The following is a 16799-nucleotide window of genomic DNA, read 5'->3' on the forward strand; positions in this document are numbered from 1 at the left end:
TACATGTAATACTCAGAGACCGAATGTGGTTTCTGCGAAGCAGTTCGTGCTGGTTTTACTTTTTGCCATTTTAAATGAAGGGTTTATATCCAGTACTGTAATCAGTGGGATTCCAACCCAAGATCCCGAGATCGATTGAAAAAAGTCCGGCGCCTTACCACAGTTATGTTTCTCCAAAGACAATTAATGTATGAGGATTTATAGTGGCCTAGTTTGTGAATATATCCTCTTGATAGAAATATCGAATCATCAGAATTAGTGAATCATGCAATTATAATTGCAGACATATGAGTCCAGCTCAATATATTTAATACGAAAAGTAAGAAAATATTATTTGTTATTGCCTAAAATTTTAATTTAAATGGTCTGTCTAAAAACCCTTCAGATAAACATACTTGGTCTTCTAAATCTGTGATACTACAGAATTCTTGGATTGGTTGGACGCCGTAATCACTGCATTTCCAGTTTAATATCTGTAGAAAAAATATTTTATCAAACCCAACTCATATTGTTTTCAAGATCTGAATAATCATTTAATTTTTTTTTTAATTTTTTTTTTTTTTTTTGTGTGTGTGTGCTACCTTTTATTTTCCCCCGTACATTTATGGTATGCGTGGTTCGGGGCACACCACAGGAACACACCTCACAAAACATTTCATAAATATAGGGAATTTTCTACATACTAGACTAATGTATTAAATTTCAATTATATCAATAATGATATCTAAAACAAAACATCATCTATAATTTGAATTATTATATTACATCCTTGTCTTTTTATTTCTATTTCAGATGTTATAACAAGTATGACATAACTAAAAGGGCGAACACACGTATATATATGTGACCAGTCACGGGATTTTTTGCCCGAAACCACTTTTTGGGCGAAAATGAGATATGAATAATTTCTGACAGTCCTATTCTTTAGGATTAAAGAACTGAAGAGAAAATTCAAAAATTCCTATTTTTAACGAAATTATGACAAAAACTAGAAGGGCACTTGTTTAAGAAACAGCTGGAAATTCGGTGAAGTTCAAGAATTTATTGAAACATTTGTATTCACAGATGCAATAAATATGCATTACTACAATATACACAATCCCCACATTATAACGACAACAACATATTTTCAAAACCATTCTCAATTATTATTGAGAAAATAAATGAAAATTAATTGGTTACCATGGCAACCATTATTGAATGCTGATTAATAAACCTAATATATGATTTATTTGCTTTCCTTTTTCTCATCTACACAAGAAGTTTCTCTGTATACATTAATGGTGTTATGCACATAAAACTTGAGTTTCACGGCAAAGAAAGTGCACACAAAAATGAAAATAAAACGATATATCGATGTTATGTTCATAGGTGCTCAAATATCAAGCTATTTCCAGTCTGATATAAAATAACGTACTCTTTCTTGGCAATTCTCTTAATGTAAGGAACAGAAGAATCGTAATTGACATTAATGACTTTCAATTACGTAGATTTGCATTCGTTACGACACTATTATGTATCTTAAAAGCATTATGTAAGCTTACCATTTAGTACGTAATAGTTAATACGTACGCTTCCATTTAAACAACCAAATTAAAAACAGTATAACAAAACAACGTCTCTTTAAAATGAATAGCATTATCAAATTATGTCTTGCTTGCTTGTAAATTTGTCATCTGACTTGGGTCTATGAGCCAATTATTTCCATATGTATGGTACCGCGACTGACTAAGTTATATGTAGGTCGTGGATACGACATACTTAATCGTGAAAACGCTTTTGTCAGTCGTGGCCACGAGGTAAAAATGAACAACACAGCTGTCATCTCCCCGTAAAGAACAGAGTTTCAATAATATATTTTGCTTAAAGTGCATACAAGTATAATGCCTCCAAACCACACGAGAAACAACTGACGAAAATATTATAAACACCTGAAAAGCACCTGCAAAAATAGTTCCCAGACAGTTTTGTTGGTTTATCATTGCATCCTGTTTAATCGTCAGTTTAGTTTTCGCACGATTGAAAAGTAATTCTTTTATTTTCGTTTCGATGATCCTAACAACTATATTTTACGTTAAAACGACATCTAAGTAAGACTGCGCAGAAATATATGTGGTCGCTATGGGACACGATTTGTTTTTAAATTGGGTCTTCGGAATAAAGCATGGTGTTGATTTAATCATTTTGAAGTTCGTTTTGAAGTTTGTTTGATAGTTTTAAACCTGATGCAGTTGGAACGGTCGTCGTTTGCATGCTGTGGCTTCTCAAAGCAAAAACATGTTTTGAAGACAACAATTCGCAGTTGTTTTTTGGCGTGTTTAGGTATTTAGTGTGGCATGTTTTATTATTGATGTGTGAATGTGCAAGCAAGTTCGTGCTGACAAGACAGCCAGTTTGAAAATATATCAAATGGATGATAAAACATCGAATTTATGTTCCCATTTCTCCAATTAACGGTCATTGGGTTTTTTCGAAACTGATCAATATTAAAGTCTATGTTTTAATATTAAATTATAACTTTGACATATTATTTACTGTTTCAAAAACGAGGTACTTTGATTTTGATCAAAGGGAAATAACCACAATTGATATTTAAGGTCTTAAAGATGTTATTTTCAATGGTACAAGTCGGCATTTAACCTAAAAGCATGAACTAAATAAACATTTATTTTGAATGGTGGGACTTGACCGATTTACCGTTCCCAGATGATATCCTCTACCTCTTGTTTTATTATCAACTATTTTATCTTTGTTTTGTCCGATTGTCATTGACTTGTGATCCTTTTGCCAATAAACACGCTCTATGCACTGGAACAAATGTAGGTTAAGTACATCGACCCCAAGTGATTTCTGACTGACCGTTCCAGGTAACATTTACTCAAATTAAACAACGCTACAACTTGCTACTGATAAAGTCCCATTTTTAATTTTCAACATGCTAAGTTAAAATTTTTCTTAGTAAGTTCTCTGTAAGAAACAAATCAAAACAATTGCTATAAACTCATAGTAAAGAATTGTTTTATTACCTCCCTTTCATATATCATATAATATAGAAGCATCATTATTGTGCATTACCTCCCTTTCATATATCATATAATATAGAAGCATCATTATTGTGTATTACCTCCCTTTCATATATCATATAATATAGAAGCATCATTATTGTGTATTACCTCCCTTTCATATATCATATAATATAGAAGCATCATTATTGTGTATTACCTCCCTTTCATATATCATATAATATAGATGCATCATTATTGTGTATTACCTTCCTTTAATATATCATATAATATAGAAGCATCATTATTGTGTATTACCTCCCTTTCATATATCATATAATATAGAAGCATCATTATTGTGTATTACCTCCCTTTAATATATCATATAATATAGAAGCATCATTATTGTGTATTTTAGTGCAAACTAAATAAAATAGCAATTCAATATTTAACGCATAGAAAAAATCTCTATCCCTTATGCAATGTTATATATTTGCAGATGTGGGTGTCGATACGGTGGCATAAAAGTGACATTTGCATTTTTATTTTATTTTTGTTTTTCATACTTATTTTTTTTTTGTTTTTCATACGTATTTCTTTGTTTCTCGTACAATTTTTGTTTAGTTTTGCATACATATTTTATTTTAGTTTGGCATACATATTTTATTTTAGTTTTTCGTACATATTTTATTTTAGTTTTGCATACATATTTTATTTTGATTGTTTTTTAGCCAATCAAAACAGCCGTAACACTTATAGTAATAGGTATCTCCCATAGTATAAATCACGCCATTTCCTTGTTCAAAATGGATGATGAAAGAGATTTACTGATATCTCAATATTTTCGCGAAGGGCTAAGGTATAGAGATATTATGCATGTATTGTACGAACTTCACGGAATCTCCGTAAGCTTGCATCATTTACATAGAATACTTAGATCGTTAGCATTGAGCAGAAGAGACTACAGCGATTCTGGAAGGGTTGTTGACTTTGTCATAAGCGCGGTCCAGCAGAATAGCCATGGTTATCGAATAATGCGACAACGCTGTCTGGAAAGTGGATTGAGAACACGCATGCAAGATGTGGCTGCTATTTTGCGGATTTGTGATCCTGATGGTAAGCCTTGGTATATTAAGATAATGATAATGTACCACTTAAACCCACCCCCTGAGAATAGCGGTGGGGGGGGGGGCATTGACTTTAAACCAAGCCGACCTCTGGTAAAATCTTCGCCCTGCGGGGGATACGCAGTTAATAACATTCCTGCCTTATGCCCCGGAACAGCGCAACGTCAAAACACGATTCTTTTTTAACCCGCACTCCCCCGGGGGCGAGGGTGGTGGTTACAAATAACTGGTGTATTACAATAATGCACAATAAAAGATCTAATTAGGTCCTTATAATCCCACTGGTTTAGAAAAAATGCTTAAAGCTTTGAAGGATTTTTATGAAACTTGGATCAATTGTTCACCACATCCAGATAATGTGCAGAACTTATATGCGAGGTTTGCCGGCTAAAGGGTAGGGTCACACCTCGAGGTCAAAGGTTTGAGACTTGAATTTCATGTCTGCTCCTTATCTCCTAAGTCCCGTGAAGGATTTTCATGCACCTTGTGTCAAATGTAAAACACATCAAGACGATATGCAGAACCTATGTTACAGCTGTTAAAACAATCGCCACATCAGAATCGCAATGCTTTGATCTAGTTCTCTTCTTGTGTGTGAATCTTTTACAAGCTGAATATAGTGTATTGAATTTTTTGCAGGTGTTGAGCATCGCACTGCCAGACGGTTCAACAGAAGGTCCTACTATGTGCCGAGGCCAAATTTTATTTGGCATATCGATGGATATGACAAATCGAAACCGTACGGACTCTGCATTCATGGTTGTATGTGGAATCTCCAGAAATGTTATGTGGTTGAATATTTACAACACAAATAACAATCCACGTATTATAGCGGGGTACTTTGTCGAGACTTTGAAAAAATATGGGGGTACCGCTCGTGTTATCAGAGGTGATTTTGGGACAGAAAACGTAATTTATACTATGGGAGATAACTATTACTATAAGATGTAAAGGCTGTTTTGATTGGCTAAAAAATATGTACGAAAAACTAAAATAAATTATGCAAGCAAAACTAAAATAAAATATGTATGCAAAACTAAAATAAATTATGTATGCAAAACTAAAATAAAATATGTATGCAAAACTAAAATAAATTATGTATGCAACACTAAAATAAAATATGTACGAAAAATAAAAAAAATACGTATGAAAAACAAACAAAAAATAAGTATGAAAAACAAAAAAAAACAAAAAAATTGCAAATGTCACTTTTATGCCACCGTATGTCGATGTCTCATGCAATAATATATTTTTATAGCTTTAATGGTGATGTTTTTTTGATGCAATAACATATTTGAATTGCAGTTGATCGAAACTTGATTATAACCTAGTAATGGAACTATCCGTCTTTTTTGAATACTCGCTACTACAATTTTGTATATTTGTGAATGTATTTTCTTATTTATATTCCACGCATTCGCCCGTTCTGAATCAAAAGACATTCAAACCTTTAAAAAGGAGAAACTCTGTCTAAATCTATTGGAGCCATTTAAATAATTTGATGAGTTATATATCAGTTATCTATATCTGCTGTGAAAAGATAATTTATCTATCTGTATGCTGCTTTAATATTGGCACCTTTTCGTCCGATGTGTTTCCTGTGTGGTAGAAACTGAATCGTCTTTAATCGAATCATTATTGTGTATTTTAGTGCAAACGTAAGTTAATAGTTATTCCATATTTTAAACATAGAGAAAAAACTCTCTAATGCAATAACATATCTGTGCAACTGTAAATGTCGATGTTTATCTCTTTCATGCGATGGTATATTTTTGCAGCTGTGAATGTCGATGTTTATATTTCTAATGCAGTAACATATATTTTTTCAGTTGGCCAACACTTAACGAAGAAATACAGATTTTAACTTTCCGTCTCATTTCAATACTCGCTCATACAACATTATGATGTATATTCTTGAATGTCTTTTCTTATTTGTATTTCACGCATTCGTCCGTTCTGTGTCAAAAGACATAGATAGTTATTTTTAAAAGCAGAAACTTCGTCTAAATCTTTTGGTGCCATTTAAATTATTCTGATGAATAATATATCAGTTATCTATATCTGCTGTCAAAAGAGGAATTATCTATCTGAATGCTGCTTAAATATTTTAGCAATGACACATTTTCGTCTGGTGTGGTTCCTATGCGATAGAAACTAAATTGTATTTGATCGAAAATTTCGTTCGAGGGATTAAAGCCGTATGTCCCAATGCTGAGTTAGAACCAAAACAGATTAATACGAGTTAAGAAAGTGTTCTTTCTAAAGTAAGCTAAACGAGTTAAGGTTTCCTCTCTTTTTCCAATAAGCGTGAATATATAACTTAATTACTGCTTTTAAAGATTGAAATCAAATTTTAAAAGCATCAACCAAGGTTCGCAGTTTTAACATTTTGGCCCGTTTTGCTGACCAAACCAAGAGTCAGCACGCACACAGCTGTAAAGAAATATCACGTATGACGTCATTTCTGGAATCATCAATATTTTGGCTTGTTGTTGCAATTATAAAAGACGTATCTTGATTCGCCATTTAGGAATATGTAATAACAGGATATCGATTTTAGCGAAAACGTTAAATTTGATCTTTTCCATAATTTTTTCAATGTTCTAACTAATGTATACTTCAATGCAGTATGAATGGGAAAAATCATATATTTCAAACGGCGAATAGAATGTAGCGTGTGTGGTGTTTCCTGATGTTTCTGCTAAAATTCCTTATTTAGGAAGTCATTTTGTTCAAATAAACTTTTGTCTGTGCCTTTCCTTGACCGGGCTTAATTTGGGTCCATCGTTACCCGTCATGCCACGTCATACTATCTGGTGTCCCGTCCCATTTGCCAAATATAGAATATATCGAATAATAAAAGTTTATGAAAAGATTGCTCACATGCTGTTATATCATTTTTCTTAATAATTTCAGGGGATGGCCCCCTTTTTAAAATTATAAGGAAATACAGTTTATCAAACTTTACAAACCCAGGCAATAAATAACTGGCATGCAATTAAATCAGTCTGACTGAACTTTTCCTCGAGTATTGATGGTATTTCAAAAAAAACAACAACAAGAAACACATCAACAACAAATGCGGTATTGAATAATGTTTCCAATATCTTTTACAACTATTGTTGAATGTTGATGGAATTTAGCACATGGGTACATAGGTCATGGCACACTACATGCTGTCAAAATACTCTGACCCCAATAACTTATTTCCCTTTCTTAAATTATGAAAAAACGATACTTACACATATGCGTGTCGCTGAATATCTTACAGAAGATATGTTGAAAGTTTATCAAACACAATGAGCAGTTTTTGTAGATATGCCCTTTGATTAATTTTAATAAATATGTTTTTAATCTTAAACGATGAATATGGATATGTTTTATGTCTAAGTGCAGAATTTGGTGTTTCTCACTATGCAGTAATAACTCTGATAGCTCTGGTTCTAACTTGAACTATTCATCATTTTTCGCTACCCAAAGAAGCAGTTTAAGCCTTGGAAACGCACATACGTAAACGATAATATTATACAAATTGAAAACGTATTCTATTCAAATTGAATTATTAATTGATCGTGTCTTACATCATGCAAAAATATTATACAAGTGATATGTACACTACTTAGTGAGAAACACCATTGGGGGGAATCAAAAGTTACATAGTAATTTAGTACTTAGCCGTTGTTGGCAACTTACTGGCGTCGTGATCGGTTGCCTGAATGCCATTTAACCATGCAATCAATCTTCACCGGGTTTTGAAGAATTCAAGAACAAAAAGGAGCTTTTAATAGATTATACTATGAATTCGTGATTAACAGTTTTACTTTAATCTTAAATATACAGTTATTGAATTATTAAATGGTATTTATATGAGGATATAGACTGGTTCAACACAATACTGTCGCCAAGAATTCCTTCGTTCCAAATAGAACAATAATATCCACATACGGTGAAGCTCTATTACTCCTAAGATAGAACAATATTATCCTCATACGGTGAAGCTCTATTCCTCCTAAGATAGAACAATACTATCCACATACGGTGAAGCTCTATTCCTCCTAAGATAGAACAACAGTATCCTCATACGGTGAAGCTCTATTCCTCCTAAGATAGAACAATACTTTCCTCATACGGTGAAGCTCTATTCCTCCTAAGATAGAACAACAGTATCCTCATACGGTGAAGCTCTATTCCTCCTAAGATAGAACAATAGTATCCTCATACGGTGAAGCTCTATTCCTCCTACGATAGAACAATAGTATCCTCATACGGTGAAGCTCTATTCCTCCTAAGATAGAACAATGCTATCCACATACGGTGAAGCTCTATTCCTCCTAAGGTAGAACAATGCTATCCACATACGGTGAAGCTCTATTCCTCCTAAGGTAGAACAATGCTATCCTCATACGGTGAAGCTCTATTCCCCCTAAGGTAGAACAATGCTATCCTCATACGGTGAAGCTCTATTCCCCCTAAGGTAGAACCATACTTTCCTCTTACGGTGAAGCTCTATTCCCCCTAAGGTAGAACAATACTATCCACATACGGTGAAGCTCTATTCCTCCTAAGGTAGAACAATACTATCCTCATACGGTGAAGCTCTATTCCTCCTAAGGTAGAACAATACTATCCTCATACGGTGAAGCTCTATTCCTCCTAAGGTAGAACAATACTATCCTCATACGGTGAAGCTCTATTCCTCCTAAGATAGAACAATACTATCCTCATACGGTGAAGCTCTATTCCTCTTATTACATATTTACAGCATTTTACCTGGTGTTCACGACATAAAGACCAGATAAGAGTATACAGTTTAAGTGTTGAACACTGTTAGTCATATAGAGTTTTAACTGTTTGTTATATCATTACCTTTAAGTTGATACTGATTTGAAGCTTACCCGTTTTTGGGACGCGGTATTCAATGGCTTGGCAAGGAGTACTCTAGACTGTCAAATAGGATAAGAATAGAAAATTAAGATGTATTTTGTACTACAATGAGGGAAAAAGCTAACACTCTCTGATCTCGTTAACAGGAAATCGGTAGCTGGGAAATTTAAAACAAATTATGTGCATTAAACGAGTTTCAGTTAATAACAATTTTACTTCTATCAGAGTCCATTATTATTTCAATCTCAATAAACGCAGACTTTGAAGTGGACGTCTTATGATATGATTTGTATGAGATAAGTGATATGCAAATCGCTAAGATCTCATCATGTTCGAAATAACCTTTATTTACATTGTAAAACTGTCTGTATAATCAGGGAATAAAAAAAAAGATTATAAGACAAAATTCAACAAACTAACTTGAAATATTTGACAAACAATGGATGAATAAAACTCAATTTAAAATGCATTGAGATTAAAGAAATGTTTAAAAAAATATTCGAAGCTATTTTCAAGTGCTACAGCTGTACCTAAATGTATCAACGTTGTTTTTTTGCACGAGTTTCTTTGACGTACAATCTATAAATACTGGTAACCACTGGAATTACAAACTACAACTGGTATGAAGAAGCAATGGTTGGTACAACACTATCGAAGTCCACTGACACCGGCGTGAGTGCTGTACTAGTGTAAAGAAACGTTTTGTATTCAGTAATTACAAAATAAAATAAAACAGAACAATGAATTTAAATAAACAAGCAACAACGTGTTCACATTGAACGGTAACTATTGCAATATACAATGTCATTAAATGTTACTTGCATAAATTAATCTACTAAAACATTGAATCCATCGATATTGTCGGACAAGAAATTCATTTTTCCGTGGCAAGTTTACACGTATGCATGACACTTGATTTTCTGGATTGTACAGATCGTTTAAAATCACTTTTGTCGGAAACCGAATAATATAATAAAATAGCAGATGTTCAAATAAAGGTGTATTTGCAATATTTAAGATAATTTAAGATAATATCAATTTTAGAAGTTATAAAGAAATATGTACTTTGTAATGAATGTGCTCCACGTGTTCATTGATAAAGTATGATACCTAATAGTATGATAATTTCACTAAAATCATACAGAAAGAGACAAGTGTCCGAATCTTGTGCTATGTGACGTGCGGGCTACAAGTAGGCAGTGTATAATCGGGATTACAACCTTTCTGAAAATTGACCAAAATGAAATGTTCCCAAAATACTAAACACTTTGATGTCTGATGAGCAGAAACGTTCAGTTACCGGAATATGCTTTAGTATGCATAGTTGGATCCTTGCAAACCGTACTTTTCGTTATTACTCTAGATCAAACAAACGCACCGACTCGCGATCAACAGACGATAAACCTCCAGACGACACCTAAAGTCCATCGACAACAGCTGACCGATCGAAAAAATTGCGATCAATCGTCTTAACCTGAATCGACTATTTTTATTTTGGTCTTAAAATAGTAACGCTTATAAAACAAATAACGGCTTCCAATAGCTAAATTTGCAATGCATTGTATCAGCTGTCAAAATAATTTAAGGAGAACTATCTGACACTTTCAAATTACAAAACAGTATTACTGTGAAATCATTAATGTTCGTGGGGCATTAATGTTCGTGGTTTTCGTGGGTTGGGTGATCCACGAATTCAAGATCCCACGAAATATAAACCCTTTATTCACTTTTCCAATTGCCTTGTTACGTACATACTCTAGTATATTATTTACAGAGGTCGCAATATACAGTGTTAAAACCTGTCTCACTGTATAACTTACGATCATTATTCTGTTAATATATTATAACTGCCTTTAACAAATAATGAACCAAATCAATTAAATGTGTTTTATGCACCAAATGACAGTTATAAGCACGTGTTTAAACGTGTGCTGTTAATGAAAATCTCCAAGTTTACAAGATGTGCGTGATGAGTGTCTGTACTCGATTTTTTTATTTAATGAAATAATTAATCGATTACTAGTACATTGAAGGTTACTAAGCACCGAACGTGACAATATACGTACCTTTTCGGTGTTTTCACAGTTTGCAAAATTTTTAATTGGCATTCAATGGCTTCCCCTATCTGTATTTATGATCAGGGTACATCATCTTTTATTACCTTTATTCCCAATTAAATCGATAAATGACATGGGTATATGCACTAATTGGCATGTCTTACCACATTAGCGAGTGTCATAAACCGAGTGACGTAGAAGACGGAAATCACGGGCCAGCGCGTGGATATTATTTTAATCATTAATGTTCGTGGGCATGAAATTTCGTGGTTTGCCGAAAAAAAAGATGCGATTGTCCTAGATCGTCTGCATAATATCCACGCGCTGGCCATCACTAACTGTACACTGTAAAAATGCAAAGTTATATAAATATATATCCGCTGAATTCATGTTTTATTAATGATCTAGTTCACGTACCTGGTAAATGTCAATCCGCCTTATAATTGTCACGGCCTCATGTCTAATCTCATTCTTACGGAAGAAAACGTTTTTGTTAACTTCTTGGATACACATACTGTGAAATCATTAGTTTAAACATATTTATTTTACAACGATTGTGAAACAAGTTATTACAACATTATATTAATCACTCTCGTTGGCGCGATTTTACGCGAGAGTGTGGTCTTGTGTTGTGGACCACACTCTCGCGTAAAATTTGTGACGATTGCTTTATAAATAATGATACAGAATGAATGAATTTGACAATATCACCATGAATTAACTATGCTATACGGCATACGGTTTACGGTCTAGCATCACAATCTGCGAACTCCCGTAATCTAACAAAGAAAAATATTCATTAATCTATACCTAAAATGATAATGTAATTTTCAAGGGTAATTCCGTTTGATTAAAAGCAATGAGACCGTTCATACGTGCACGGGCATATCAATATATATTGATATGTAAGTTTGTTCGTCTTTAGGGAAATTTGTCAAGCGTAATGCATTGGGCTCGGCCTGTTTTATAACTTAACGTCGTTCATTGATTCATCAGACACTGTTTTAAAACATGTAAAACAGACATAGAAAAGGTTTAAAAGTATGATCAATTCAATACCTATCTGGTTGCAATAAACATGGTAATAGATGGGTGAAGAACAAAGATAAGACGTTATGTTTGAATTGGCTGAAAATATCGCATTTCAACGCACTAAATCCACATTTAAACATTGCTTTTATGTTTAGAGCATTCCCCAGGTGATTTTGTTGTAAAAATAATGGTGAAAATTTTAGTTTTACAGATTATGACTTTGCGATAAACTACAATCCGTAAAGGCTAAATATGTGAAAATTGGTGCAAATTTCATAAACATGACCAGTACGATATGAATCAACTATGCTACTGACTCTCAGCTCTGACTCCTCCATTGACGGCGAGCTTTCGTACCTCGACCTTGATTCGGGACGCGTTACGACCGCCTCCAAGAAGCCGGAAGGTGAAGGGATCACACTTACGACCCCGCAATATGACTCTATGATGTCTAAACTTTCAGTTCTTGAAAAGGTGCTTAGCAAATTAGAGAAATTAGACAAGTTGGATGAGATAGAGATAACATTAAAATCTTTAGATACAAAAGAAGATGACTTTGAACGACGGCTTTTAAAATCCGAGTCTGGCATGAAAGATCTAGAACATTCTGTACAGTTTGTGAGTGATAAATGTGATGAAGTGGAGTCGCAACGAAAAGATGAAATTGTGAAAATAAACTGCATTGAAAATCTTATAGTGATATTCGTGGCGAAAATGATGAACTACGGGCAGCCATGAATGACATTTAACAGTTAAATACTAATCTGAAAGATGATTTGATCGACATTAAAAGCAGAAATATGAGGGATAATCTTGTATTCACTAACATTGAGTTTACGCAGGGCGAAGACTGTGAAAATGTTCTGTGTAAATTCCTATCAGAAAAGTTACAGATCACTGATAAAATCCAGTTTGAGCGCGTGCACCGCTCCAAATCCAACCCCTTCCGACCGATCCGTAATGGGCAGCCCACTCCAAGACCTATTATTGCAAAATTAAGTTTCTTCAAGGACAGGGAGCGTGTGCGTAAAAGTGGCTTTTTACTAAAGAATACCAACTTTGGGATCCGTGAACAATTTCCTGACATATATCGAGGCCAGACGCCGCCCACTTTACCCGATCCTTCGACAAGCCAAACGCGACAAAAAGAAGGCGGTACTGGATCGAGATAAGCTTTACGTCGATGGTGTGGAGGTCAGAGCTGAGGCACCGCCGGCCGCTGGCGCGGGCCCCCAACACTGTAATAGGCCGTCCCCACAGCGCCCGGGAAACCAAAGGACTTCCGGCCACACGCCCGTTTAGGATAGCCGCGGTGACGGATATGGAACTGTTTCATTCTGTAGCATTAATGTTTGTGGACTTGCGTCAAAATTATTAATTCCGGAATTTATTGATTATGTTTCTAATTATGATATAGTAACATGTTTTGAAACACATCTTGATGATTTAGATGTTATTAGTTTGGATAATTTTGAATATATTTACAAAAACCGAAAGCAAAAATATGCGAAAAAATCAGGTGGTATTGCAATTTTTGTTAGATCGAATATATCAAAGTACTGTTTAAACATTGCTTCTGATTGTGAATATGTTCAGTGGTTCAAGTTATGTAAAAATCTTTTCAATACTGACGAAGATGTTTTCTTTGGTGTGGTCTATGTTCCCCCAGAAAGTTCGAAATATTTTACGCAAAACCTTTACAATCTTTTTTTAGCTAAATACGAACAATTAGTTGTAATAATAAGTAATGTATGTCATTACAATGGGTGATTTAAACGCAAGAACTGGTACTTTAGATGATGTTACTTATGTTGATGATAGCATTTTTGATGTTATTGATGTTAACCCCAATACATTATTTGATATCGATTTAAATAATGAGCTAAGGCGCTTGAACTTCTCACTAAAGCGATCATCGATGGATAAAACAGTAAATAAGGTTGGTAAAGATATAGTTGATTTTTGCAAAGGCAACGATTCCGTTATATTAAATGGTCGTGCTTTTAATGATAAAGATGTTGGGAATTATACTTGCCAACAAACCTCTGTAATTGATTACACAATATCGTTGGCCCATAGCCTTAGATTATTTCAACAGTTTACAGTTGATGATTTTAGCTCACTGTTTTCTGATGTGCATTGTCCTGTTCTTTTTCCCCTGAAGGCACCATTAGACATTAACTCTGTTAACCCCAAGCTCGATAAAGAAAGGGTTAAAAGGTGGAACGATGATTAAGCTGACACCTTTAAGCTAAATATTAATGTTGCACACATCAACAACGTTATTTCGAACATAGATAACTGTGATAGTGTTGATAAACAGTTTGTTAATGATATATCTGCTGAGGTAGAAAGTATCCTATTAGATTCAGCTAAATGTACCCTTGGTACATATAAGTCAACTACAAAGCAAAAATGTAAACCAAATCATAAACCTGGGTATAATGACCAATGTAAAGAGGCACGAAAGTATTATCATACATGTAAACGTAAATACCACTTTGTAAAAAAACAGCTCAATAAGACTGAATTAAGCAAAGCAAGTAAAAGCTATAAAAAGGTATTGCATACTAATTTTGTAAATTTCAAGAGAAAAACCCGTCAAAAGTTACGTAATTTGAGATCGACAAAACCTAAGGACTATTGGAATTATGTCAACAGCATAAATAAGAAACAAAATAGCCCTGATGTTGATATGTCTGTATTTTACGATTTTTATAAAGAGCTCATTTTTGATAATATTAATCAGAATGATGAACCAATTTCAGATTTTCCAAATATTGATATACCAAATAGTCTTAATGACGAAATTACTTTAGCTGAAATACTAAAAGCTGTACGTTCTCTAAAGAACGGCAAGGCGTCCGGGTTTGACCTACGCATAAATGAATATTTTAAAAACAGTATAGACATGGTACTGGACTTATATAATAAATTATTCAATATTGTGTTGATAACTGGTTAGGCTGTATAGTACCAATATATAAAAATAAAGGGGATATTCAATTACCTGAAAATTATCGCCCAATTACATTGTTAAGTTGCATGGGTAAATTGTTCACTTGTATTTTAAATAATAGACTGACTCAGTTTGTAGAAAGTTATGATTTACTGAATGTTAACCAAGCGGGTTTCCGGAAACACTATTCTACCATTGATAATATATTTGTTCTGCATATGTTGGCGGAAAACCTTAAATTCAAAAAGAAGAAATTATTCTGCGCTTTTGTTGATTTCCAAAAAAGCTTTTGACTCGGTGTGGAGAATAGGTTTATGGTCAAAATTGGTAAAATACAATATATCCGGAAACATCTTAAATGTAATAAAAAAATATGTATATTTCCATTAAGTCATGTGTATCGTTAGACGGTAAATATTCGAACTTTTTTGCATGTAACAGAGGACTTCGCCAAGGAGAAAATTTATCTCCTTTACTGTTCTCGCTTTATCTTAATGATTTAGAACACTATATGGTAACAAAAAATGACAAAAGTTTAGTGTTAAACGATGTGAACTTAGATATGTTTATTAGACTGCTTGTTTTATTATATGCCGATGACAGAGTGGTGTTTGCCACCTCTGAGGATGACCTTAAATCTGTACTCAATACATTTTATTCTTATTGCTGTCAGTGGAACCTAAATATTAATTTTGATAAGACAAAAATTATGGTATTTGGCGATAAAATGAAACGGAATAGAGATATTAAAATTAATGATTGTACAATAGAAGTCGTTGATCATTTAAAATATCTAGGAGTTCTGTTATCGAAAAACAGACATTTTGCATTAGCTAAGAAACATGTAACAGAGCAAGCTCGTAAAGCAATGTTTAGTTTATATGGAAAAATTAGGAATTTAGACCTCTCCATTGACTGCCAACTTAAATTATTTGACCACACCATTGTATCAATTTTGACATATGGTTGTGAGATCTGGGGCTATGGTTACCTGTCCCTTATTGTAAAAGTACACACTGATTTCCTAAAACATATTCTCGGAGTTAAAAAGAGCACGCCTCATGTTATGTTATATGGTGATCTTGGTCGCTATCCATTGTCGATTTTAATTAAGAAACGTATGGTTGGATTCTGGCATAATTTAGTTACATCGACTGAAGGCAAACTGTCTACAAAGCTTTATAAAATAGTATATACCCATTTAAATGACAATGACACTTATTTCAAGTGGATGCATCATGTTAAACATATTTTTCACGAATGTGGAATTAGTTATGTATGGAATAATTAATATTTTAATGGTACAAAACAACTGCTATTAACTAGAATCAATCAAACACTTTCTGATCAATATATACAAAGTTGGACATCTGATGTTAATTCCTTCTCCAAATGTTTGAATTATTGAATGTTTAAGGATACGTTTGGGTATGAATGCTATTTTGACAATGTTCCTGATTTCTATTTGCAATATTTGATAAGATTTCGAATGTGTTATCATCACCTCCCTATTGAAAAGGGGCGATGGTTTAATATTGAACGTAATAATAGGAAATGTCATCTTTGTCAATCAAACGATGTCGGTGACGAATTTCATTATCTTTTTAAATGTACTCACTTTGTTGATGCAAGAAAACGACTGCTACCGCATATTAAAGGTGATAACTGTAACACAATTATGTATAAAAAAATTGATAAATGAAACAGATGAAAAGAAATTGATAGATTTAGCGAAGTT

The sequence above is a fragment of the Mya arenaria genome, chromosome 4 (genome assembly GCF_026914265.1).
Source record: "Mya arenaria isolate MELC-2E11 chromosome 4, ASM2691426v1".
Classification (NCBI taxonomy): Eukaryota; Metazoa; Mollusca; class Bivalvia; order Myida; family Myidae; genus Mya; species Mya arenaria.